The sequence below is a fragment of the Corvus cornix genome, chromosome 4 (genome assembly GCF_000738735.6).
Source record: "Corvus cornix cornix isolate S_Up_H32 chromosome 4, ASM73873v5, whole genome shotgun sequence".
Lineage (NCBI taxonomy): Eukaryota > Metazoa > Chordata > Aves > Passeriformes > Corvidae > Corvus > Corvus cornix.
In genome coordinates, this window is record NC_046334.1 from 44,231,006 (window position 1) to 44,258,730 (window position 27,725).

Below are 27,725 nucleotides of genomic sequence, written 5' to 3' on the forward strand. Positions count from 1 at the left end.
AAAATTCCAAACACACACTTTATTATTTGAAAGTCCTTTATATGTATCTAGAAAGATGGGTAGGTGTGTTAGTTTCATAGAAGACAACTAAAAAGGTACTGACCTACAAAATCATTCATACAGTGTTTGGAAATTCTAAATATTAGAACAGAAAAAGTGGGAGCTACTCATTATAACTTCCCTTTGGTTTTCGTTAATATTGCCTTCACCCAAAAAAGCTGTGACACAACTGTAACCTCAGGCTTTTAGTCCTCAAAAAAGCTCCTTGTTAAAACAGAGTAGTCTCAAACTTCTGAAGCTGCATTTGTTATACTTTGTCATGGCAAAATTTATTCAAATGTGACTCAAACAGACACATTTTCACGTCCAATTTCTTCTCCTAAATCAAGACCTTGGAATATTTTGCACAAAGTACATACTGTGATTAACAGAAATCTCTACTTTAATCCTTATTTGGGAATGCATTTGCTCTCAAGACATTATCAGTGCATGTTTGCATGAGTAACTGAAACTGGTCTGGAGATGAAGTGATACTTTTATTACTTTGTAATTTTATTCTGAAGAATGTGGATACATTGCTGTACTTTTGCAGACTTACCTTTACCTAGCTCAGATTCCACCAATCTAATGGGTTATTAATGAAAGAGCTCTGTCTACTGAGTACTACTTTAGATTTTACAGCCCATGCTAAAATTACTGTTTGTTGCCACAAGGATCTGAGCCAAGAAATTAGAGGTAGCCTGAATATGTGTGTTGGATTCACCCCATTAATCTTTTATTTGTCATATTTGTTACAGGATAGCCTTGGTATCCAAGATAATTTAATTTTTACAGGTGGGATGTTTTTGATATCAGAAATCTTCAGTATCATCCTTGGTAATTACAGAATTTACTTTTGTACTTTTCCTATTGTTTACAAAAAATAGACTTCTCTTGTCTCATTTAGAAAGATCAAATATACATATTTAATATCTGAACAAAGAAAGGGGAAGACGAGTTCTGATCACAATGCTTTGGGGGAAAAGTGGCTACCTCATTTATGTTCTTATGCTTCAGTTTAAGTAACATGTTTTTCATTGTTTCTTACATTTTCTTATTCACATTATAAGAGTGCACTTTTCAAAGTACACTTTTCTGTTATACTGAATATAGAATAATAGCCCATTTGGTCATTTTTAGGGCTTCCAAATACTTTTGTATGTCATATATTACTGGTTCTATCCATTTGCCAGTGCCAAGGAGGGATTCTCTCAGACAGAGTGTGATACAGATTTTAGAAAGATTCAGAACGTATTCAGTGACCATCTGTCACTACATGCACAGCAAGCTTGACTTCAGTGCAGTTGAGATTCTGCCCAGGAGTACTGGAAATTGTGGTCTGGCAGTAAAACTAAACTGTCTTTCTAGTGCAGAAGATGGGGAAGTGAATGGGCACCAAACTGTTCAAAGCTCAGGCTCTGATGACTCGTGGTAGAGACAGTTGGTGTTTTGTGCATGACTATGACCAGATAAAAGTGGGGGGGTGGGGGGAGGGTTGCATGGTTGTTGTTTCTTCTTCTTTTTCCTCTGACCTGTTGATATGAAAAACTATGTGAAATGAGGGAAACTAAGCTTTTGATGGTTCTGTGTCCAATCTGTGTGCTTCTTCATTAGTAGAACTACAGCAGGGATACATACACCGAAGCCTATTTTAAGATTTAAATATGCACCTAGTCTCAAATTAAAATAAAATGCATGATTGTTCCATGTGGGAATTCTATGAAAAGAACCAAAACGCCTAAAATAGCCAAACACTATCTCCTAAAAATTAGTGGGTTTTTTATATTTTAAGCTGCATAGTAAGGACAATTTGACGTAAACTTGTTTATGGTGGGCAACTTTCATCTCTTCCTCAGAATTGCATTCTGAGGGGTTTTGTTTTTGTTTTTTAAAATAAACCAAGACACTACTGTAAGTTCAGCTGTTAGAACAAGGAAGGGAGGTCCATTCTTATTTTACTCAGGTCAGGTATTCATAGCAAATAATTGATCAAATATATTTTCAAGTTATTTGATCTCATAATTTAGAGACTAGAATTTTATGAAAACATAAATCTATGTCAGTTTCTGTGACGTGAGGACTTTGATATAGGATGTTAAAGCAGAATTTTACTAATATTCTGATAGATGTATGTGGCCCTGGAGATTCCATATTGGTAACCTTCTTCCTAGCTAGTTCTAAAAGTAATATCTTAAGAGTAGTGGTGTGACAAACTGTGGGGTACATATGAAAAATATGTAAAAAGTTGTGCATCACCTTCTGGAACACAAGAGCTTGTGTGCATCAGTCATACCTCTGACTGGAAAGGACTGTGCATGCAAATTATGCACTCATTTGGTGTCTTAGCCCATTTGTATTCAGCTGAATTGCATTTGAACAGAGTTTAAAACCAAGAATGGAACTGAAAGTTTAGGAAGCAAGTGAGAGTCAAATGAAGGATCGATCCCCCTCATTCCCATCTGCCAGTCTTTCAGAACTGGCCATATGTCTTTCATGGCATAGGTATCAACTGTTGTATACCATGGTTTTTAAGCCATGAAAACAATCCTACTGATGGTTGCGCTACTCTCCAAGGACATTAGTCTACTACTGTCACGTCTGTTTGAAGACCTTTACTCGGGAATTTAAATAGCAATTAAAAGGATTTTATTTTTTTAAAAATTATTATTGTTTAGTACATGCATTGTTTTAAATACTGCTGTAGTGTTTCCAATTCTCTGCACACACATTAATTACAAATGTAAGGGAAACACAGAATGACACTACTGAATATTTAAAAAAAAACCAAAAAGCCAAAACCAGTTTAGCTTGAGTTCATGTTATTCTGATTTTCTAGAAAGCTGGGACCCAAGTTTTGATTGTGCTCAACAGATTGTGTCTTAGGTTGAAAAAATACTCTCTAACTGCAGAATTGAAGACCATTCTTTTCAAGCATGAAGAGTGTGTTCTCCCCTGTAATCAGCAAAAAATGTGTGTAGAAATTGAGATCTCACCAGTGGTGATAAATCAAATAGAGAAAAAACATGACTGTTATCTTTTTCCAAGTTTCAACACTGTTTCACCAAAATTTTAAAAGAATATGTACTTAAGAGCATGATATACTGACTAAAAGATGGCTAGAAGGACCCTCGTTTTTATGCCAAGGCCATTTCTCTGTGCCGACTACAGATTACTTACAAGTTATTAAACAGAGAGAAATAGAGTGTTGAAATAAAGAAATCTAGGCAATACACTGCCTGAATCGGGAAACTGGGAAGAAAACCCAATGCTTTGAATGTCTATAATACGTAACAGTGTAGATCACAGGATTAATTCTAACATTAAACAAAATATTTCAGTGTGTTTCTTAGAAAAAACCAGAAATTCTGTACAAAATTCAGCTATGCATTTTTGGAAATGGAAACACTTAGCCACATCTAAGCATCTGGCATCCACACCTCCTTGGAAGAGAAAGGAAACTGAATATGTCTGTTGAATGTGAGAACAAAATATCTTTTTTGCCAAACCCAGTACAGATCATCTGTGCCAAGGCAAAGTGCTTTCAAAAGCTTGGCTGGAGTCCACTAACTTATTTTAATCAAATTTAAGGAGAAAGAAACAATATCAGGCTGTTATTTCATGTTAATATTTGCTCTTATTAGCTAAAACCCACCAAACAAAACCCCCACATACTTAAAAAAAAGTTTAATTGATTAAACTGTGTTGCAATTTGCCACATTTGTTTCATTTCATTCTAGTTTTGATAGGAACTCTTGGAAACCATTGTTGAAACTGATTACCAACAGATAATGATTTGCATTATCATGATTATAATGATCAGTTGTACTCTCTAGTACCTGAGGAAGTCTTTCACCTGTAACTAACTCTGTTTACAGCAGTTTTTAAGGTAAGCAGGAGCTAAGTGTTCTGAAAGCTACTGAAATTTATTATGGCTGAAATGCAGAAACCAAATCTAACAGCACACTATCCATGCCTCAACAAACACATTTAGGTATAGATACAGAGTATCAGTTTCTAGCAGGATGGCACATTTTAATGCTCTTTCGCTGTGTTCGAACCTACAAAGACAAAAAGCTGTTGCAGAATAGACAAAAAGAACCAAGTTGTGGGACACAGCAACATTCATATGAGGAGCCTAAGGCTCAGGAGCTTAGAGCATTAGTAAGAAAGGAGGAGGGGAATAGTTAAGTGCTTCCAAAATAAAATATTACTATGCTAAAAATCTGAATCTTTCTCTTGTCTGCTGCTTCTAAACAAGCTGAGAAAGACATGCCCAGGAAAGCAACTATTGCACCCCACTGAAAATCATAAAATTTGTGTGTACTACATCTTCCTGCTTCCAGTGCCCTCCTCTGAAAAAAGCCAAGACTGATAACAAAATTTTCATCAAAAGTTATAATATTTCTGACCATACTTCATTTCTCATTTTCTAGACCAGTTCTGGAAATATCACTAGGTCAGTACTGAAGTAGTTCCCTTATCCCTCTGGATAAGGAATAAGGAAACCTTTATTTTAGCATTGATTCCAAATACTTTTGAAGTGTGTTGAAAAACAAACAAAAACCCGCAAAGAAACACAAAAATAATCAACCCACTCACCTCTCCCTGCCCCCTTATAACATTGTGGTATTTCACAGCTTCAGTATTAGCAGTTCTAATGAGTTATTTACATAAAAAGTGTCCTCTTTTAATTATTTTTCATTCATTTCAAAGCAGTCTTCCTTTCACTCACTACAGTTTTTTTTCTCTGTCCCATACCTGTAGGGAAATACAATTATACTTTGACATGCTTCTCTCAACCCTTCCCTTCCTTAAATGATGTTGGCAATTCCTTAGGCTGTCACTCTCTTGTGAGGCTTCCCTGCTGTCAATTTGCCTTTTTTTTTTTATCTAGTAAAACATAGTGGATTTGCTGCCTTTTTCATTATAAAAGTAATCTTGTCCAAGAGGTGTCCTTTAATTTAAATAGTAATTTTTTTCTTTTTTGCTTTCTCTGTGATCCATTTAAAAATCAGTCTTCGTTAATGGGTCTATAGCCTCTGAACATATTTTCTAGCCTCTCTCTGATAGTACTCTGATCGCCTTCTCCTTTCAGGCATGATAAAAGGAGTAAAGGATACAATCAGAATTAGTGGGACTGGAACAAAATGTTGAGATTTCTGTGATGATGAGAACTCTGGGACCATTCTCCAAAGGCTTCTCTCCTCTGGGTGTTTTGCATTTGCATACAGACACCATCTAAGCTTCCAAAAAACTCACCTGCTCTTTAATGTAGTCCTAGGAAGAAAGCCATTAAGAGCCAAGACTGCTAGCAGAGAGCATGTCAGGTTTCTGCAAGCAGCACCAGTGCATTCCACCTAGTCAAACGTCTGACTCATGGTAGTCTGAAGGCTTCGTGATGGCATGACTGATGGTGTGGTTTCCTTGTGTGTTGTTTCACCCTCTCCTTAAAAAGTGAATTACGTGCAAGGTGCCTTTGCCTGCAATGTATTTTTCTAACATTTTGTTTTGCCTTCATCTTCTCTCTTCTCCACAAAAAGAAAATTGCTTTACAAATCATAAAGTCAGCCCAAGACACTTCTATATCAAAAAAATCAGGAGATTTGTGACACTCATTTGCTGAGAATGCTAATGCTGTTGTATCAAACTGGTTCCCACAAAAGGTTTAACAAATAAAGTAGTTAAAATTTCCAATGTAGTGTCTATGTTATATTTCTGATTACTTTTAAAGTAGGAACTGATATGAAGAGATCTGGTGTTACATTAAAAAGCACCTCAGTTTTACCCTAACCATCGTATGCAATTTGAAGGCTTGCTACAACATAGAGAGTGCATCAGTTAGTCCATGGTTCTAAAGTGCAGATCATAATGATTTCTCTGCACCTTCATGAAAGGATGCAGAACATCCAGATGTGCGAAAGAAGGCGGTGTGGCAAGAGTGTGACATATCTCACAAGAGAGGGACACTTGCCTGACTTTAATTTGCTGCAGTTACATGATGCACTAAATCTCTCACTGCCGCCAGCAAAGAGCCACCTTGCAGAATGGGAACAACAGGAAAAATGGCAAAATTTTCCTGCTGTCTTTGTACCTTCAGCAGGGTGAGCAAGGAGACTTCCTATAGCAGATCTGCCTTTTCATGTAACCAGCCCTGTGACTGCATAGCAAATTTTCCTTTGAGTCTTCCAAAGCTGCAGACATGCTGAGAGAGTCCAACTGTCGGAAATACGGTCTCTATAAATTTCTTCCCATTTCAGCTCCAGGGGGTGAACTTATCCTCAAAACTTGGTAGTATCTTGGGGAGCATTATTCTGTGCAGGACTCAGCAGAAAAATGCTCATACTCTGTATTCCTGCTGGGTAGTATCTGTAAAGTGAAGCAACAATCTACAGCAATAAACAGCAAACTTTCGAGACCACCAGCTCCAAATGCTTTGAACTGACCAATCTGCTATGAAAACAGTAGCGTTTGCCACAAATATTTGCACATATTTGATACTACAAAATTACATGTGGCTAAAAGACTATTGTTTTTCTTTTTTCTATGCTTGTTTTGATTCCCTAGAACAATACATTGCACATAATGCTTCAGGGCTTGTCCCTTCTGGGAGTCCATGCTTTTTCAGATCAGACTGAGTAATTTTGAAAGTTGTTGCTGCTTTATTGATTTTCTGCCCAAATCCATTTTGGTAAGTAAACTGATACAGGAAGTAGGGATTGTGATTATCTCACAGACACAATAGCCAAGCCATATTCCTTTCCAAAACTCCAAGGCTTTATAAATTTTAAATCTGATTTTTATTAGACCTAGGTGACCTGTAAAATAGGAGAACCTCAGATCTGCTGGGTAAGATGGAATAAAAATAAACAAGTTTGCAAACCCATTTTCCCTTGCTCCCCGTGTCCTTGCAGGGGCAAGTCCTTTGCTGTGAGCTTCCACTCCATCAGCTCTAACACTCACCAACCACAACATTTCTCCAGTGCCTTCATATTTTATGAGGAAAGGCCTTTATCCATTTCCAGAAAGACCCAGCCTGCCCACACCTCTTCCCATAGGGGGCAAACCAACCTACTGTCCACTTCTGGGGACCTGCTGCCTCTCTGGCTCTTGAAGGTTCTGCTAAGCTGGGGGACTATGGTCCCTCATGGCACAGGTGCAGCCAATGCAGCTTGCCCTCCTCTCCTCTCCCCTCCCACCTCATCAGCCCCAGTGAAACCCTCCCTATTGCTCTGGCTGCTCTCCCTCGCACTCCAAGGACAGAAGTTTTTTGTGGCAGGATGGTCAGTCAGAGAAGTGAAGTGGGGGAGCTGTACTTTTCACAGCCAGTGAGTTAGCATGGTCTGGTGACTGGATGTGCAAATGGCTGCCAGGGCACACCAAGCCCCTGTTTTCCAAGGCTGGTCATACTCCTGAACCTTTTTCTGCTGCTGTGCTTTCTGCCCTGCCTGCTGGCACTGGTGGAGCTGCTGGTGCTTCAGTGCATGGGTGGAAAGGGGCACTAGGCTGCATAGCCCTCTGTGGGCAGCAGGCAAGGCATCCTTGAAAGCAGGGGAGCAGCTGAGACCAGGGCTCAGTAAGTGACAGGATTTAGGTGCTTTTTTAAAATGTATATCTATTTTATTTATTTTAATAATAGTGAGAGAAAGAGCAGTTACCATTCAATTTGCAGTAACTAAGGTCCCATTGTTCTGATGTCCCTGACTTCTGTTCCTTGCAGAAGAGAAGCATCTCGCAGAGTTTAGTGCTCTCTGGGGCAGCTGTTCTAGGGGCTGCCCCACTGAACCACCTTCACAGACAAGTAGTGTTCCCTTACCAAGTGCTGTGTAGTGGTGATTGAGCCTCTTTTTATGCTTGTGTGGAATACTTAAGAAGTAAACAAACCGTTCATAGAGACTGGGGGGAATAAATATTCGCTCTCTGAAGAGTGGTTAGCTCAAATGAGTTTGAATGGTTTATTTCCTTATGCTTATAAGGATATGGTGTATTGCATTTCTTTTCCTATGATGCCGGGTGCCAGCTCAGTACTTTAAATGCACTGCATCATTTTAAAGATAAACTCTGTAATACTTCTGTATGAAAGTTTTGTAATAATGCTGGATATCGATTTCTACATTTTATATGGTCAGTATAAACAGCTGTGTGCATTAAAATACTAAAAATATCCCACACTACTGAGGAATAGTATTTTGCGTGGTTACTGTATTTTCCTGGTTTACTTGGTAGAGAATATCTCAAACTTCTGAGATGTTTATTTGCATTCCATGAGTAGTGGTTTAGGAATTTCATGCAATTTAATTAATTTTGGTTTTACCTACAAGGAAGTTGAATTAGTTTTGTAAGCCTTCACTCATTTCAGATCTCCTGAATATAGGGATGACACTGCTGTTTTAAAATTCAAATTGTATCAGGACAATTCTTAAAATTTATAGTAATTTTTTTTTGGTTTTGAATGGTAAAATATATCACTAGGGATCCATTTGATTTTTTGACCTGATCTCTTATATAAAAGACTGTAGATATCTCAGAGATATTTTGTTTAAATTAGTATGTTAAAGAGACCTTGATTTAGAAATTATTTGAATTGATGTTTTTTAATTAATTAAAAACTTAAAAAGCTACTAATCATCAGTTTATTTAACTTTAGCTAACTAAAAGCATCAATAATGATGTGTGTATTAGAAAAGTATAAGGTTACAATTTTTTCAAACCATGAATAAGTTCAGTGGAGTGAATAGGCAGTGGGGGTGATAGGAATAAATACCTTATTTTCAGATCTAAAGCAATTTCTGCAATATACTGTAGTAAGTCCCTTGTCTCATGGCATGTATTTGAGTTTTTACTAAATAATTATAGCTTCTGAAAAAACATGTTATTTTTTGGAGATATAAAAAACCTTTCTATGTACTGTTGCTATCCATCATTAATGGTAAAGGACATTCCAGCTTCTTTCATCAGCTTGCTTTTTGAAGTACTGATTTTCTGTAGGTTCATGATTGAGATCTTGCCAGCCAAGTTTTGAGAAACAGGTTTTAAAATCAGTAATATTATGCAATTACATATGCAGAGTTGAAACAAATAATAAAATTTCTCTACATTGCAAACTAATTCCATAAAATCAATTTCCTGAATGATCTGTCATGCAGAATGTACAGAAGTGCATACTAGGGAAAAAGAGGTTTCTGAGAATGCACCAATTGCTTCTCTCAGTAGGTTTCCAATTGGCACACTGTACATCTTTCTTTTAAAACAGCTGTTTAAAAAGCTGCTTGCTGCTTCAAAAGTTTTAAGTGAAGACATTTTTAAGGCCAGCTCCATGGTTATTTAAAAAAAAAAAAAGAAACAAACCATCAAACTGTAACCTGAGAGAGTATAGTGACTTTGTTTAAAGGATGGAGAAATCTGACTGGAGATATTTGATGGCACCACTACTGTGTGGCATCTGACAAGAGCAGCTGAATATAGGTTACAGTCAGAAAGGATATATTTTACTTGCTGTCATGGGTGACATGGGTAGTTACAGGTATTTTTCTTTCAAACATGTTTGCTTTTTTTTGTAAGCTATAAAGAAATAAAATAGACTCAAGAACAGGTTCTGAAGTAGAAATAATGGAGACCAGGAAAGGAGAGCATGGATTCCTAACACTATTTTTAAAGTGTGAGTGGACATAGAGAAGTATAGAGGAGTTGACTTTTGTGAGTGGTTTCAATTTAGGTGAGGCCATAATTTCTTAGAGCAGTTCTTTAGGGAATAGCTTACAGTAGGGTGGGAGGAGAACTAGTTTTTGCATTGCTATGATACTCTTCCGTAACATATCTGCTATGTATCGTCACAGTGAAGATTTTGCCCAGCTTCAGCAAACTGGGGAGGAAGAAGCCCTAACTGTTTGCAGGCTAGAGGCAGAAAAGTTATTTTTTCATCCACTGAAGGAAAAAGTGATATTACCTCTCAATATTCTTAGCTAAGGCTTCACAGCTTCTCATTTTAATGAAAGCCTAAGCTTATCATCAGTGGGAAGTTTCAGTCAAATGAATGACATGGGTCTTTGCTTTGATGGAAGTCTGTTTATAAAGACTGCTTTTAGGGAGAAGGAAGATGGACTTGAGGTGGCCAGGGTCCAGCATCAGGTAGATTTTTCCTTATTGGCTGGGGAAAAGAAAATGACTGTGAAGCAGGTGACTAGCTGGCACCTACGGGTTGGCCACAAGACTGTGATGTTTATTTTGATGTATGAGGAGAAGGTGGACTGTGGTCATTCTAACATTTAAACATTTTGATCTGTGGATTTCAGAAGCCACTCGCTATTCTAATTATTGCATATGTGGTTTTTTTAATATGATTATTTGAGAGGAGGTATAATGCCATGACATATTTAAGCATTTACACTGCTTTTAAGTGTAATTCTTTTAGTGAAATATGCTATATTTTGATTTTTCTATGAATAAAATAAACTTTTGTAATTTTGTTTGCTTATGTGTAAGGCTTAGATTTTTATTAGTCTTCTTCCTATTTCTTTGTGCCCTGGCTGGCTGGCAAATGTAAAATTTCTCTCTCACTCTTCCTCCTCTCCCACTTTAAATGCAGTGACAAAACTATTCCTCCAAATCCAAGGGCTGTGTAGAACAACCATCTGCCCATCCAAAACAGCTTTATTTTTCTATTGATTGCCAACTTCACTCTTTTATAGCGCAAAGAATATTTCAATATTTTCTTTTCCAGACTGAAATTGCATTATTTATGGTTTTTTTCTGTTTTTTCAAAAAGTCATGAGTACAAAGCTGCGTTGTAATACCATTGGTAGAACTCATTTAGCCAACCCATTTGCATTTCTGAAATAAAACCCATGTCTTTGCATTCATTATTGCTTAATTTTGATAGAAAGTATCCCAGAGAGCTAATTTTCTGGTAGTTCAGCACAGTTCATTCTAACTTACCACTGCAGCATCACAGATTAGTGATGTTGGACCTCAAAACCAGAGTGAGTAGTATCTGTAATATTCTGCTAGTCTGTAATGAACTACAAACAATGTCCTATGTGATGACTCTTAATAAGAGCTAGTGTTTGTCCTGAGCTGTTTAAGGATCAACAGTATAGTATGTTAAAAGGGAGAGAAGCTGTAATACAAAAGGTCATTTCTATATTTCTAATGAAAATGGCCACTAAAACCTGAATTTCCCCACTTCTTAAAGACTTCATTTCTATATTCTGTTGCAGCTCTGTGTAGAGAAGTTAGAGAGTATCTTAGAGTACCAGGCTGTGCTGCTGCAGCCCCTGTGAGTGAAATTCTTTCTCTAGGCCAGGAGTACAAACCAAGCCAGGGTTAGGTAAACAGCCATTTTGGCTTGGTGCATTTTCAGGTAGAAACCTTTTAAGTCCTGTCATGACCCTTGTCTGCCCCTACTACCAGCACCATGTCTTAGTTCTCAAAGTTTTTGGGTTCTGAAGCTCCACGGAAACCCAAATGCTCTTAGTGCTCTGGGAACAATGGGGAAGGCAGTGATTTGTGCTGCAAGATGCTCTACTGTGCCAGGTAAATCTGTACTAGCATGTCTGTTGTCAGGGAATGCCTGACATATAGAAACAAACACCAGTTTGCCATGAATTGGCAAGAAAAAAATCATTAAATATCATTAAATGAAAAATCTAATTTCTTTTGTCTAAAAAGTATAGTATATATTTAGGAAAAGCTAAGTCCCTTGGTATACTTTTAACTAACACTTTTATAGAGGCAATGGATAAATTCAGGAATACTTAAATACACAAACAGTTTTTTAACTAGCAGTTCAGATTTTTATGAGAAATTGATTTATGAAGGTTGCAAAACAAAACAATATTGCCACAAGGGAGCTGAATTCTTGTAGTTTATATGTAACAACCAAGCTGTATCAAGGCAGTGTTTTGCCAGATTTTGTATGCTTCTTAAGTATTATTAGAAATTATTTCTGATAGATATCACAAAATCCTTAAATAATATTATATTATTAAATAAATTTTGAATAGCTGCTAGCATTTGGTTTTGAACAGTTAGCTTGCTTTGGGAATAGCGTGGCTGGAACACCCTTTGTGTTTTGTATACCTGTGGTCTCCACAACTATGATTAGGGGATAGCTCATTCAGTTTTATGTCAGAGCAGGTGTTCTTCTGGTATTTATCCTCAGTTGCTCAAACTTATGTGTAACAGCGGAAATGGCTCCTAATCACCAGAACTGAGGAAACATTAAAAAAAGCCTAAAACTATGATTTTGATTGAACAGATCCATCAAATATTACCTTGAGTTTGCAGTGAGCGGGAGGGTATGTACATTCCTGTATAAGCCTTAGGAATAAGTTTTGTGCAGGCAATGTAATTATGGATATTTATATCAAGAGTTGACATTCTGTAAATCCCACTGCTTTTTTACAATAGTTTTTTACAATCTAGTCCTTTTATACCATGTCAAATAGAACTATTAAGGAGAAGAAAACTTCAAAAACCCACCACAAAACACCAGGATTTGCAAATCCAAAGACTAGATTAATGAATTAAACGTTAAGCATGGCACTGCCATAAATGTGTATGATTATATTGAGAGTAATTGGAATGTGAAAATAGCATAATGATGTTGATCTTAAGGTTGATATTTAATACAGCATTTAAATGAGACAAATCATTTTTTGTATTTTGTATCTCGCATATTTCATAGCCTTTATTAACTTGAAGAATTGAAAATTCTTGTGGTGTTAAGAATTTTGGGCTTCTTTACATTTATCTGTAATCAGTTACAAGGCCTTTCTTTTCTTCTTTCACCTGCCACATCCCTCTCTTTCCATCCTCACTGGTTTTATCAATTCCTTGGGTTTGTTTTATTCATCTTCACCATACCTCCTCTAGTCCAAGGATACTATTTTTGCTTTCTGAAGTTTGTGGAGAGATATAGCCAGCAAATGAGGGTATGTTGGACATTTTAGCAGTTAGTAATAGTAGTAAGATAAAGTGTTATGTAATTCAAGACACGCTAACAACCCAAATAGGGCAGAATGCTTTTTAGCTAGCTAGCCAGCTGAAGACCATATCACCATTATATCTTCTGTACTATTATTTCTGTTAGTAGTGTGGTAATAGCATTTCTCATGATAAGATAAACCTTATATTATACATGTATGTTTTGAAAGATTATAATACAGTTGGTCTGTGGATTTCTTGCATCTAAGACTGAGGACTTGATCACTGGACAATATCCTTTCCTTACTAACACAGTGCATGGTGTTTCATTTATAACATGCAATATTCCTCACCATCTTGAGTTATTTATCCCTAACTGATAAGAAATTACAAACAATTATTGATGACAAAAAAAAAAAAAAAAAAACAAGTGAAAGAGAGTCCAGAAAAAAATAGGATGGAGAATAAAAGTCCTGCAACCCATTTTGTATATTCAGTTCTTAAATTTAGGATCTTGTAACACTAGACTGTAGACTCTGCTTTAGCTTTAATTCTCTCTATGATGTATTTATATATCTTTTGATTAAAATTTAGTTCACCAAAAACTGTTATTTATGTCCAACCTGATCTTTATCTAAGTTATTGTTGTATCTCTTATCAACTACTAATATTCAAGGGAATATTTTAGTAACTTAATGCCATTATGAGTTTCCATTGTCATAACTGAAAAATATCCAAAGGTTGAGTAACTGAGAATAATAGAGACAAAAGAAATAGTAGCAAGTTAGCAGCATTTTGCCCGGACATCTTTTGCCGCAGATCTTAAAGAACCTGTGGACCTTGTAATGAGTTTTATCCAGAGCAATGTTCTTTGCTTCATAAAAGAAGCTTTAATCTTGACTTGTGAGACTTCATGACAGATATTTTTCACTTTGTACTTTTCTCTGCAGCCAAAGCTATGTGCTGTATTGACACACATGAATGTACACCTGGATTGAAAGCAAAATCTGTTTTGTTTTTTTATGTTTCTCCTTTCATAGTTCTACCAGAAAAGTAAAAGTTTATGCCTAATATTCCTCAAATAACTTTTTCTAGCTTTGTTTCTATGTGTCTGTAAGAACTGAGTCAACCATCCATATTTTATCAGTTTTCTACTAACTTGTAAAGCTGAATGTTATTGTGGAAACCCAAGAAGTCTATCTGTGTGTGTTTGATTGTTTACATACACATCTCTAGTTTACAATGACATGCACATTTGTGTGTCTTGAAATAGTTACACATAAATATATATGCATTTTTTGTATTATATATGCATACCCTTCTCTAATACCTTCTCATTTATACTGCCCGACTCTGTAAAATCATGTTAAAATCATATAGTCCTTTTGATCAATCATATTTTATCTCCTGGCTCTATTAGTAGTTTGTAGTTTGACGTGTACATCTGCCTTTTTTATTAATTGAAAACTTAAAATGTGCATAAGGCAGAATCTTTTTCCTAACATGTACTGAAAAAAATAGAGCATAAAATAATGCCAGTGTCTTAACCAGAACTCTACATTATGGTCACATAAACATAACACTATATGTATGTCCTTACAGTAGGTTTGTTAGTTTTGTTTTTTCTACTAAGTGTACTTCAGTGTTTATGAATTATTTCATTAATATGTGCAGCTTATAACTGCCTTTTGCTATTGCTTTCATCTAATGGTGAAAAAAATTTTACTTAATTTCATCAAGTAAAGCCATCGGTTTTCAGCAAATGCCAAAAGCTAGGCATTTCAGATTCGGGTAATCTTGAATCTCTGAATATGTTGATGTTTGTATATAAAAACTGGCACATAAAAAGACCAAAACTGTCTAATGGCAGATTGAAGGTGGAGTGTTAAATTTCATTTGGTAGGTTATCAATAGCTTGAGTCCAAAAATATGATAGAAGGATGTAAAAGACAGCTTTTGCAAAGCAGGATGGCACAGAAAAGGGGATGACAGACAGGTTTACAGGGTTTATAAAGAACATCAAAAGCTGTATTTGTGACTTTTATTTAAAATTTTCTTAAAGTATTGCAGAGAATCTTTACTTGCTTATAGTTTTTCAGAATCTAATCTTTTAATGTTCTATTTAAATTCTGGGCTGATACATTTTTGGTTTTGACTGGGATGTATTGTGTGAACCGAATATATCAGGTAACACCAAGATGGCCATCATCCACAGCTGAAGTGTGAAGAAAAGATTTATCCCATTATGGATAATTTTGCTGGCAAAGCAGGGACACATACACTGCTAAGCTTATGTCATCTTAGCAGGGGCAAAAAGTACTCAGGCTGTTTCCTGGCTCACATATTGAAAAGGTCTGGCACAGGCACAGTTCTTCACAAAGCTGTGTTTTATGATCTCCATGCTTCTTATCTCCCTTCCCCCTTACTAGGCCTGTGAGGAAGGCTTCTTAGGTCTTTTACAGCATTCTGTCACGTGACTTCTCAAGATAGACAGAAACAGTGAATTTTCCCAGACTGAATATTCTTAGCACTCCCCCAGCTGCAAGGCCATCTTGAGGGAAAACAATTATAGAAACAACTCTTTCTCCTCCCCAGTTTTAACCCTGTCCTCCCCACATGTGTTAACAATAACCAGGAAAATATGCTGTCGAGAACTTTTTGTTGAACTGGACGGAATATGTTAGTAACCAATTATTTGGTATAAGGTACCTAAATGGAAGTATAATCAATTTGTACTTAAATGAAGAAACTGGATTCTCTATCATAGTCTGTATAATACAAGCTATTCTTTTATTCCCAAGAACATGTAGTTTTATATGTTAATTCTTTCTTCAAATTCAGGCTGACAATGTATAATCTAGTTATGAATTGTCTGAAAGACTGGTTCTTTTCCAACCTAAATGATTCTATGATTCGATGACTATGCCATGTTACTGAAGCAAAACTACTCAGTATTAATTTAAATGTGGGGAAACTGTTTTATACATACCAGTATTACTATTTTTTTTCCTTTCAGAATTGCTGAAATGTAGGTAACTATGCATATAACTACAGTTGAGTGATGCATTACAAGGAAAACTCACTCTTTGGTTGTTCTGGGTAGGAATGGATTACACAAAACCATTAGGAACAATTAGAATTGTCTGTCTCCAGATTATTATTGTGAATTTGTCTTGATTTAGGACTGAAAAATATGACAATTTGATGGCTTTTTGACAGTCACAAAACCGAGAACCAGAAAAGTGATTGGATGGAGTTGTAAATGGTGCAAGCAGAAGAACATTTAAATATAAATGAAAGTTGGAAAGTAGAAAAATGTGATTGATTTTGAGTCTAGCAAGCAAAATAGTTAGTTGTGTCATTGTTTTGAAAGCTTTTCAAACAAGGTAGACTAGTCTAATTATGAGAGAAGGCTTCTTTTTTAAGGTGGGGAAAAAAAATCAGTGGCACTGCGTACTGTACTTAGTCATTCCAGCTTACATGAGCTAATCTTCAGTCAAAGATAAGCTCATGTCACGTAATAGCAACAATACATATGTATAAGAAATCTGATCTTCCACAGATTTATTTTTGTCTTGTAGAGGGGCAGTACATAATGAAATGAAGCACTGTGACTTAATGCTCAGAAATCAGTTCATTCTTCAGAAATGTCTGCACTCAAATTTCTCTTGATATTCAAAGCCCACAGTGAATAACATACATAAAGAATAATGTTCCTCAGCTCTCAGCATTGTACTTTTAGGGGTGAAAATGCAACTTCTCTACTGTGTCTTTTTGTAGGAAAGCTCTATGGAGGGCATAAAAATTACATTCATGCTTTTATTAAAGCAATGATAAAGCTTAAAATGGAATATGCCTCATGCATGGCATGTACTTGTTTCTCATTCAATATATTTAGGATTTTATAGAGGGTTTTCTTTTGGTTTTGGTGTTTATTTTGTTGTTTGGTTTAGTTTGTTTGTTTATTTTTTGAAATTTTGTTTTGGTTTTGTTTTATTTTAAATCTGTTTAGGTGTTTTATTTCACAGAAGTCTATACAGACAGTAGAGAGAAAGGTGTCCATGTCTCCTGTCTTGTACATCTCCCTAATTTCTGTTGCAGAAACCTATTGCCTTTCTACATCTTCACTACTACTTCACTACTACCATATTGTCAGACATCCTACTTTCAGACAAGAAAATGCATTTGTCAGATGTGTTCCAAACTGTTAAGGAAAATGTCTGAGACTGAATGGGGGCTATGTAGAGAGTCAAGTGGAGCCCCCCTTGCTTCACTGGAGCTGCCCTGCTGTGAAGGGGCTTCAGTCTCAGTAGTTAAATTTTCAGCTGTTGGGAACATGACTCCTGGAGTGGCTTCTGGATGGTCAGACAGGAAAGTTTCCTTAATAAGATGCATTGCTGAGCCTATTTCTCATCTAGAGTCTGTCATGCTTTGTAACACAATAAATCATAGATAATGAAATATTCTCATTTATTGGCTACTTGAATTCACGCTGATTATGAAATTAGATGTAATGACACAAACCATTGTACAAAAATGGTCAATAATCTGAAGATAAGGAAAAGTCCACAAACATTTACAAGATAATATATAGACATATATTATTAGGCTGTGGGATGAACTGTTCCTCATTGCTTTATTTTGCATTTTCTTGGTATTGTGTACTTCAGTAAAAAAACCCCAACCTTCTGTTAAGAATCTGTATGTCAGATGTCATAGAAATATTCAGAAAAGCAAAAATACTGTAGAAAAATAGACGTAAGATTGTCCCAGTGATATTCCCCATTAGGAAGAACTGTATGAAAATTTCTCTTTTGGTTACTAATTGCAAGTAAGAATCTTGAGCATATAAAAGTCTTTCGATCTCTGGCTGCTGGGTCACTCTTCTTCAAATTTCAGGTTATGACCACACTTACAAAGAGCTGTAGAAGATCACAGTGCCCCTATATTGTCAATGTCTTTCATACACTTTTATAATTCTTACATTTTGGGTTTTAACAATAGCTTTTTATTTCATCTTTGATCTACAGGTTAGGTCTTCCTACAAATGAGTGTAAATGAGCAATGGTGAGAGGTTCTGTGCTGGTCTCATTTGCTAATACAAAGTTTATTTTTAAAATTTATGAAATTAAATCCTTCTCTAGTCAATAAGCATTATTCATAACTTACTCTATCAACTCTGCAGAGTACTTTCTTTGATAATTTTGCATTGAAATTGTAATGTTTTCCAATGTATGCTGGATGTATAATGTTTGTCACTGTGTGAAGTCTATCTCACATAAAATTTTTGTGTGTGGTTTAGAGTTTTTAAAATGGTCAGATGCTTAAAAGATAGTCAGTAGAAGATGCTGCTCTAGCTGGAAGAATAACCATAAAAGATAAGGTGGTGTTTTTCTCCCCTCATCCTCGTTTTCTCAAGAACCCTTTATTGTGCTAACGCTAATGTCTAGAAGAAAGGATTTTTAAATCCTATGCACCCCTTTCAGACACCCATCCTTCCTCTATCACACTCTTTAAGGACAATGAGTCATGAATTGTTTAGTATATAGTGCCACGTAATGTTTTCCTGATTTGTCTCCTTTGAAGAAGGAGAATTGGTTCCCAAATCAGTTTTTATTGCTCTGCTCTGGCTTTTGCATGAAGCCTAAAAACCAAACCTTGCTGGTGTTTTCATATTAAGAGGTCATGGATTTTTCTGAGAATTACTCCTTCATGGCAAGATGCAGTGATTTGTTTCTTTTATGTTGAATGTTAAATTTTACTATGGATTATAGCCAGAGTTAAATTTAGTCAGTCTCACAGTTTGAAATGCATTTTAACCTTCAGCATTCATATTAGCTGAATAACAAGAGTTCAAGAATCCAGTGTTTCTTCAAGAGATGCTTGGAGTGCTAGGCACTGATGATAAAGCAACACTGACTATGCCATTGAAGCTGTGAAGCTTTCTACTGGGGTACACCAAATTGAACGTAACATCAAAACAGTTATATAACTAAATTTTTGACATGAAAAAAGTTTGCATAGGAAGAAGAGAGATTTATCCTTAGAGACATTTATATTTGTAATATTTTGGGATACTTTCTTGGCTTTATGTAGAATTTAGTCAAAATTAATGTAATTTTAATGTAATAAAATATGGTGCTGGAATATTTTGGTTTGGATTTAGGTGCTATCGTGGTAGGAAGTACTTACAATATATTGTGACAGATTATTGTTGCATAATGTTTTAGATATGTAGCTCATCCTGAGATATTTTCTTTTCCTAATTATGGGAAATTGTAATGTCTCTGTTTCAACTTGTTTTACGAAATGTGAAATGAACATGAAGTATAATTTTTATCTTTGTGGGAAAGTAAGGGTTTTTTGCATGATGTTTGTATGCAGAACCTTAAATTCAATACAAATTACTTCATTCAAATAGTTGCTATTAGTTTCCCCTCAGTGAAAATACACTTCTAGAGAACAGAGGAACCCCTTTTAGTACTTTTTTCTCTCAGGTTTGTATTCATGATTTAATGAGGGAAATAAAAGTTATAACAATAATAGATCTCAAATGTATGCTTTAGATCTGATATGTATGTGTCCAGACATCTGCAAATAACCACATTTAAGCTGACTTTTATTTCTTTTTCCTAAACCCATTTGAGGAACAATTCACATAGAATAACAACAGCAGATTTCATATTTAGGAAAAATGCACTTTCAATTTAGTTTATAATGATGCTTTAGGAAAAGCTCATGTTATTAAACGAGTGAGTTTGATTTCTTTTCTGACTGCAATTTTCAATTAAGAATAAAGTGTTCTATTCATATATCAAAGGAGAGGGAAGTAAGGGAAGATTTTTACATTAGCAAATAATAAATGCAAGTAAGCACTTACAAGAAAACAGTGTATTGTACCTGTATGCAAGTTATTTTCTAGATTGAAATAAACATAGCTACCTTGATTAAAGATGCACTTGAAATGCCGCCTGTCACAAAAATTTTTGAGTTCTGTTTTTCTTAAATAGTTTGAAAGTGTGCGTATGATAACAAAGTAATAAACATTTTGACTGGACTTACACTAGTCAGTAAAAAGATTGTATCTTTTATACAGAAGAAACTGTCTGAACACTTTATTATTTTTCAGATACCTGTATTCCTGCTTTTGAATGTTTTGGTCTATTGATAGGTCATAAAACAAAAATTCATTCTAGTATTAAAAAGTTAAGTTGCATTGTATCCATTATAGTATCTGTATCATAGTATTTGCCCCTTTTCTGAACCTCTCCTGTGCCTTCACAGACAGGTAGAAAGATTGTAATGTGGGAAAGTAAGAGAGGGACCTCTGTTCAGAGTCCCTGGATGTGTGTATATCTCAGTATAAAGGAAATCTGTATGAATTCTAAGTGTGAATTTAATGAATGTAGAAAGAAAGTTGTATTGTAAGTGCTCGCACCTCCAAACTGTAGAGTTTGTTGGAGTTTTCTTTTTTGGTTGGTTTTGGTTTTGTTTGTGTTCTTTTGGTTTTTCTCCTGGATCAGGCTTATTGTAGAGGCTAGAGGATTAAATTTTAATTCCTGGCTGGAGTCTAGGAACAAAAATACAGACAGAACATCACGGGCAGAAAGACCTAAAGAAGCAACCTTACAAAAGTGATGTATTGTCTTCTCAATTACAATCATTTAAATATTAACAATTAAAGTTCATTGAAAAGCTGAGTATGAAAGCATAAGTAAATCCTTAGTTGAATTGAAAGGTATATTCTCCTACTCCTTCAGAAGGGGGAAAATTTTGGATGGATTATTTTTGCAGAATTTCTGCTTTAAAAATCACTTTTTGCTTTAATCAGCACTTGTCCCTGACAAGCTATTCACTGTGACAAGTGTCAGCTGAGAGCAAGCACTTTTTACTTCCTCTCCTAACGTGCCAAGCTGTCCAAACAACTATGATCTGTAGATGTAAGACTTACACTGTTTGTAAGTTTCCATTTTAAATCCTAACCAGTAAACTGTGAATACTCCCACAAAAGTTCTTAAAACTGAGAACTGAAATACTCACTCAGAAATGCACTGTGTTGAATCAGGAGTAGTAGGATTCCTCAGAATAAGAATGGAAGAAAAAAATTGCACATAATTTGTAAGACAGCCTCTGAAAAATACTGTTAATCTATCCTGCTTAGCAGAAAAGTGATTAAAATCCCATAATATGTGATCTTACCTCTTTTTGTAAATTGCTCTTGTAAAATATCTTCTATTTGCTTCCTATGAAGGCAAGTTTCATGGACTTGCATCAGGCAGAGGCACCCTGCCTGTCTATCCAAACATCACAATATTCTACTCAAACCTCTTTCACAACATGCAGTGACCTATTGTTCGTTTTATGGCTTTCAGCTCCTGGGAGGAGTAGGTTAGAGTTCATCACAGAGGGATGTTCTGTGAAAGTGGTAACATTGATTTAGATAATTGCAATTTATTGCTTTTAAGGCTACCGTTCAGACTTTTATGCACTTTGCTAGATCAGAAACAACTAGTGACAAAAGCTGTAACTTTTCCTCTGATTGCAGTGCACAAGAGCTGTTCCTCTTCAGTTTTTGTAGAGAAGTCTTGTCATCTTCCAGATATGCTTTGCTAGGACAGTAGGTAAAACTTGAAAGGATTCATTACAGAGGGTAGAATCTTGTTATCTTTATTATAGTTCTGTTTAAATGATGCATGGTAATTAAATAGAAGGAATGATAAATTAATAAGACTAGATATCATTTGCAAACAAATCTTATATGGAAATGGGACTTCCTGTTCTACAAAACATGGAAATTGTTGTTTGAACATGTCAGTGAGCTTGTTTCAATCCTAAACAGTATTCTCCAGAAGCAGATATCAATGGACTATTTCAGCATTCCTCTGTAAATCACATGTACGAACATGGAGCCAGAAGGTTTAAGCAGTGCTGAAAATTAGCTGAATCTACATCTTATTCTTTTCAACATGTACAGTAAAAAACTACAGAGATTTATCTTCCTCAACTACTTCATTACAATTTTGTTTCATTAACTTGAAAATATAAATTAGCAAATATTTTCTTGGCCAGGAAATCCCAAAAATTAATGAATTTACTTACTCAGAAATGATAATCATATCTTCCCACTATATAAGTAAAAACCTGTTTCTTGTGTGACTTTAAGAAATGTTGCTATGCTTAAGTGGATAAAATAGATAAAGGTGTTGGTTTTTATGTTATTATACAGGAATTGTAAGAACATAGTGTAAACTGGTTTTTTTTGCTTAAGAGTAGAATCTATTTTAAGGATTTTGTACTTGATCTAAAAATAAGCTGTCATGAATAGAAAATCGTACCTGCTTTATCATGTGTGAGAATTGGAATCCAGCTACTTCATTATTTCTTTTACAAGATTTTCTTTCAATTTTGAAGCTCTGCGGTCACCTCTTTCTTCAGGGAATGCATACTAAATATTTTTCTACAAGATTTACATAAATAACAGATTTCATTCAGTGGTTAATAAATTAACTAATTGGTTTTTGTTTTTATAGAGTTCTGTGTGCTTTTGGTAAAACAAATGATCTTTTAGGAATAATTTAGTCAACATAGTAAAGGCTTTAGATATTTTGAAAGAAAGCACACCACTGAGGAGAGGGTCTATAAATCTAATATGGCAGAATCCTAAATCTTTGCATTGCCTTGTAATTTTTATTTCTCATGCATCTCTTGGCAAAAAGACTATCTTTTTGGAACCTTAATAATGGAAACAAAAAGTGATTGTGCATATGTATGATACTCAAAAAAAATTTATAACTTCTAAATACATTCTTCGGACAAATGTTTTATCTATATACTCCCTGTCAAATATTCCTACAGTAGGATCATGTATTCAGATAACTTATTATATTATTCTACATATAACTAATTATCATGCATGGACTTTTTTTTGTGCTTGACAATCCCTAGAGTATCTGTGCAGAGGCTGTGTTTTCTAGCCAGCCCCTCATGGCACTTTGGCCCTTATTTACTATTTTGAATAAAGAGATATTTTAAGCTATATTTATTTGCACACAGTATTGTATGAACTGCAAGGGAATTTTCCCCAAACTTTACTGGGATTGCCTACCACTTGTTTGCAGTTTGCAACTCCCAGTACACATGTAGGCTATTTATTTTCCTGTCAAGATGTATATTTCTCTTCTCTCTCCACCTTCTTTCTCCCTTCTCCCCACACACTTGATCCCAGCGTTTTGGAACCAAGATTTGAGTGGTAATAGTAAATTGTCACAGTTAAAAAAAAAGATCATTTTGGCTAGAACTTAAAAAAAAATAATTGAAATTTGAAGAGGAAAACCTCTGAAAATAATTGGGATTGCATAAAATAACGTTTGGTGTTTGGGTGATTGTACCATTAATCTGAATCTTACATTTGTGAGTGAATATTTGTGGATTTGTATATATTCAAAATATTACACTGTATGAACATGAAAGATGAGTTGATATGGTATTAGTAATACAGGATAAAGAGGTTTTAGAGAGATGTCAAGCCAACTATTAAGGAAGATTAACTGTTATGATTAAATGTGACATTCAAATATATATTTAGATGAAGTCATTATTAAGACAGTCAAATAACCTTAATTCTGATCTTTTTTTAGTACTATTCACTAGCACCATAATCATAGTTGTGAGATTGCAGTATTTCTGCAGGTTAGATTAAAACAATTTCAAAAAGTGTCTTTGTTTCCTTATATGCTTCTTACCTATTTTGGCAGATATTTCTGGTGTGATATGTTATTAATTTTCTGTATCCACTGTAGAGATGTTTTTGAGGCTTACAGCCTTCTTTTGCTCAAGCTCCTGGTGTTTCTAAAGGCTTTTTAAAAAATATATATATGACAGGGTGGTAATCTGCTTTATAAGAATTATATTTTTTTATTAATTAAGTTGTCCATGATAGAGAATTCATTTTAAGTTATAACTGTCTATCCTAAATATTTATTTTAGAAGCATAATCTTTTAAAGCATTTTTGAAAGCTATATTTTTTGTATATACAGTTTGTATTCTAATGCATGTTATGGTTAATAATTTATAAAAAATCACTTAGAATTGAAAACAGATTGTAGATTTTTATAAAAACAATTTACTCAAAAGTGATTTTATAGAAAATATAAATATTTTGGTTAATCTAAAAGTTTTAACAGGTTCATTTAGAAAGCAAGGCCATATTTTGGAGACATCAGAATTTAAATCTATTCCTAAATGCTTAGTTGACCCACCTCTAGATTATTCCTTAGTTAAGTTATAAGAAAATAATATAGGAAAGAGTAAAGGATGCTGTCAAATGGCTGCAGGTTTGTAGAAGATATTGCAGAGGATTACTGAATTTTTCATCTGTGAGAATTCAAGGCTTGGATCTGAGTACTTAAATATTTGTGAATAAAGCGTGGGCCAGTTTGTAATTAGTATTAATTCCAGCTGTGAGGATTGAAAAGCAGAAGGATAATATTAGTCAGCAATTGTAAGAAAATGAGAAGCAGTATTAACATGAGTTTTGCCTACTGTCTGCATATAAATTATTCTGGAGTTCTCGCAATAAATATAATCCCAGGTAGTAGAGAATTAGTGCTAAAAGTTAAGCAAAATAGGTGGTGCTGAAATGTCTTGTTATGGAAGATATTTTTCTAGATAAATGGTATTAGTGAAATAAAGTAATAAAATCTTTTTAACCATTCTGATAACAAAATAATATCTTTAAGGATTTAAGAGTTAGGAAATATTAGAAATAATTCTAGCCGTATATAACTTATATCACATCTTTTCCCCTTGCATTTATGTTTAATATGTTATTCTGTAAGTACATAGTATTTCCATGGAAACTTGTTTGGTTTTTTATTTTTTTGAAACTCTCACTTTATGGGATGTGTAAAGTTCAGAGAGTAAGTGCTAATTATGTTTTTTTTCTTTTGATTACTCTGTACTTGACTGATTCCTCATTTATTTGTAAGTATTGTGTTATGCTCTAAATATAGAATTCTTATTTTTCCTTACCTTTCTTTAATAACAATTATCTTTATGGTTCCCAAAAGATTCACAATCCTAAGTTTATTTTTGTAGCATCATGAAAGGGGAAATTCCCATTTCCATCCTTACTCTTATAGTGAGAGTATGAGTGGTGGATTTTAAGTCTGAAGTATTAACTAAAGATGAATATTCGTTCAGGAACAGTGAATATTTACAAACAGTTATCAGCATGTAATTTCAGTATGTTCAAGCACAGCTCCTTTGACTTTAGTTCCAGGTAGAGCATTTCCCCACATTAGATCCTTCGGTCTAATTCAAATTCTCTTGTTTTTTTTTGTGGAAAGATACCAGTATTAGTGTCTGACATCCCAAAAGTTTTGCTTGAACATTCACTAAAGTATTTTGGTTTGTTTCTTCTCCTGAAATGCAGAAATAAAAGGAAGTATAGAAACAAAAAATTCAGTACTTGCTGCAGTACAGAAAGGGTTATAAACTGACTCGGTGGTAACTAAAGTAACCAATTCTTCCAAGACACTGAATTTAACAGTGTTCAGCATGTGGTTTTATGTGCGTATGTTTTACATGTTAATTTGAAAAATTCCATTTTAAAAGTAGGCTAATGAAGAGACTTGAGCTTTTTCAGTGCTTGATATAGGTGACATGACATACACATATCAGTCGTAGATGAGTCATCTGACTTGAAAGAAAATAACACAACACTTGGAAAGAAACAGTTGCAGAACTACTTAATATTCCTTGATTTTTGTTTTGAAGTTTTGCTTTGATGTATATTCAGGCCTGTGAGAAATGTTGCCAGCTAATGCTTGTACTAGCTTTTCCTGTAATTTGCATCGTAAATTGAATCATAGACTTACTCGGAGTGGGAGGGAGGTCCTCTTGTCCAACCCCTTGCTCACAGAAGGTCCAGTTAGATCTGACTCTGTAGGTCCTAGTCCCCATCAAATTTCAAATGTTTATAAGGACTCTAATTCTCCATTATTTGACCGTTCTCCTGTCAAATTTTTTCTCCTTGTAACTAGTCAGATTTTCCTGTCTTGTATTTTATATCTATAGTCCATTGACTTTGCTCTGTGAACATCTGAAAACTAGTGAGCTTGACACTTACTTGAATTCAGCAAAGGGAAACAGGAAATTGTAGAATCATAGAATCCTTTAGGATAGAGATGACAGCTAAGGTCGTAGGCTCCAACTGTCCACCATTAATCATGTCCCTCAGTGCTATATATACATGCTTCATCTGAACTGCTTCACACATCCACTACAGATGAACTCTACCTCCTCTTTAATAACTTGACTGTCTTACTGTAAGGTTAGCTTAGAGTAGTTTACACATACATGTTGATGCAATAGGTCGTTTCATCAGTTAAAGATATCTCTTGCTCCAAGAAAGATATCAAGCATTAATAAGAGAAGCTAAAACTCTATAGTGAAAGTGTTTTTATTGAGAAAACTATATCAGTTCAACAAGCTTGGCTCATCATTATCATCACATGAGTAACAGATAAAAGATAGTCAGCATAGGATGGATAAAACTTAGGTCAAAAATAACAGTTCAGAGGGATAGAACACCTCTCCTGTGAGGAAAGATTAACAGAGTTGGAGTTCTTCTTCCTGGAGAAGAGGATGCGGCAGAAAGATTTAATTTCAGCTTTTCAGTACTAAAGAGTTCTTATAAGAAAGATGGAGACCCTGTAGAGGTAAGACCAGGGATAATGGTCTTGAACTACAAGAGGGTTGATTTAGGTTGAACTTAAGGAAGACATTTTTTACTGTAATGGTATTGAGGCACTGGAACAGGTTGTCCAGAGAAATTGGGGGTGTCCTATCCCTGGAAGTGTTCAAAGTTCAAAGTGAGTGGGACTTTGATCAATGTGGTCTAGTGAAGAATATCCCAGTCTGTGGCAGGGCCGGGTGGACTAGATGATTGTTAAAAGTCCCTTCCAGCCCAAACCATTCTATAATTTTTTTTGTTGTTGTTGCACTTTGCAGTGTTCTTTCTATTGAAGACACCTGGTAATGCTAAAAGCCTCTTGTTTTGATTGAAAGCTGGAATCCCTCTTTTTGGCACAGGGTATGAAACACCACTTGAGTATTACTCTATTCAGAAGAGAATCTTAAGATCTGCATTTATTTGCTATCATCAAAAGAAAGATATAGAGGTAAAAAAAGTAAAATTCTTATGAAATTTCATGTTATTTCTAACCCATTGAAAAAATTGGAAACCATTCTAAAGGGTATGGCCTGTCTGTTACTTTTATATAACACAAATATGTATATTTTTTTATGTTTATAATTGAAATCTTAAGCTAATTATTGACATAGCAGTCAGTCACTGGAATAGATCAATGAGAAGACAGTTTTCATTCACTGTACTCTTGCTGTGGGGTTTTGTTTCAGTTTTAAAAAGTGCTGTGTGAATGGAGAGACTGTATTTTCTGCTTTGTTTTGACCAGAGTATTAGCTGGTCCCTGGATTTTTTTTCCTTCTTTAGGCATGCCCTGTACATTTTCTCTAAAGTGACTGCTTCTGAGATTGAAAAAGTTACCTGTATTAGTCATAAAAGACCTCCCTGGTGGTAAGAAAATGAGGAAAGATTAAGCACAACCTTGACTGCATTGCTCATCACTTCATCCTTCTGCTTAATAAAACACAAACGAAATAGAAGAGCAAAGATCCCATAATAATTTAGAAGTAGAGCACTGGTTGAATTCTTTGCCAAATATGCCAAACCTTTAGCTTT

At 35.0% G+C, this 27,725-nt stretch overlaps 1 protein-coding gene across 3 annotated transcripts in view; it reads left to right on the forward strand.

Annotated features, from left to right (window-relative positions):
* SGCZ (sarcoglycan zeta) overlaps window positions 1-27,725 on the forward strand; it is a 411,452-nt gene that overhangs the window by 135,751 nt on the left and 247,976 nt on the right. The gene's annotated exons all lie outside the window — the stretch shown is intronic.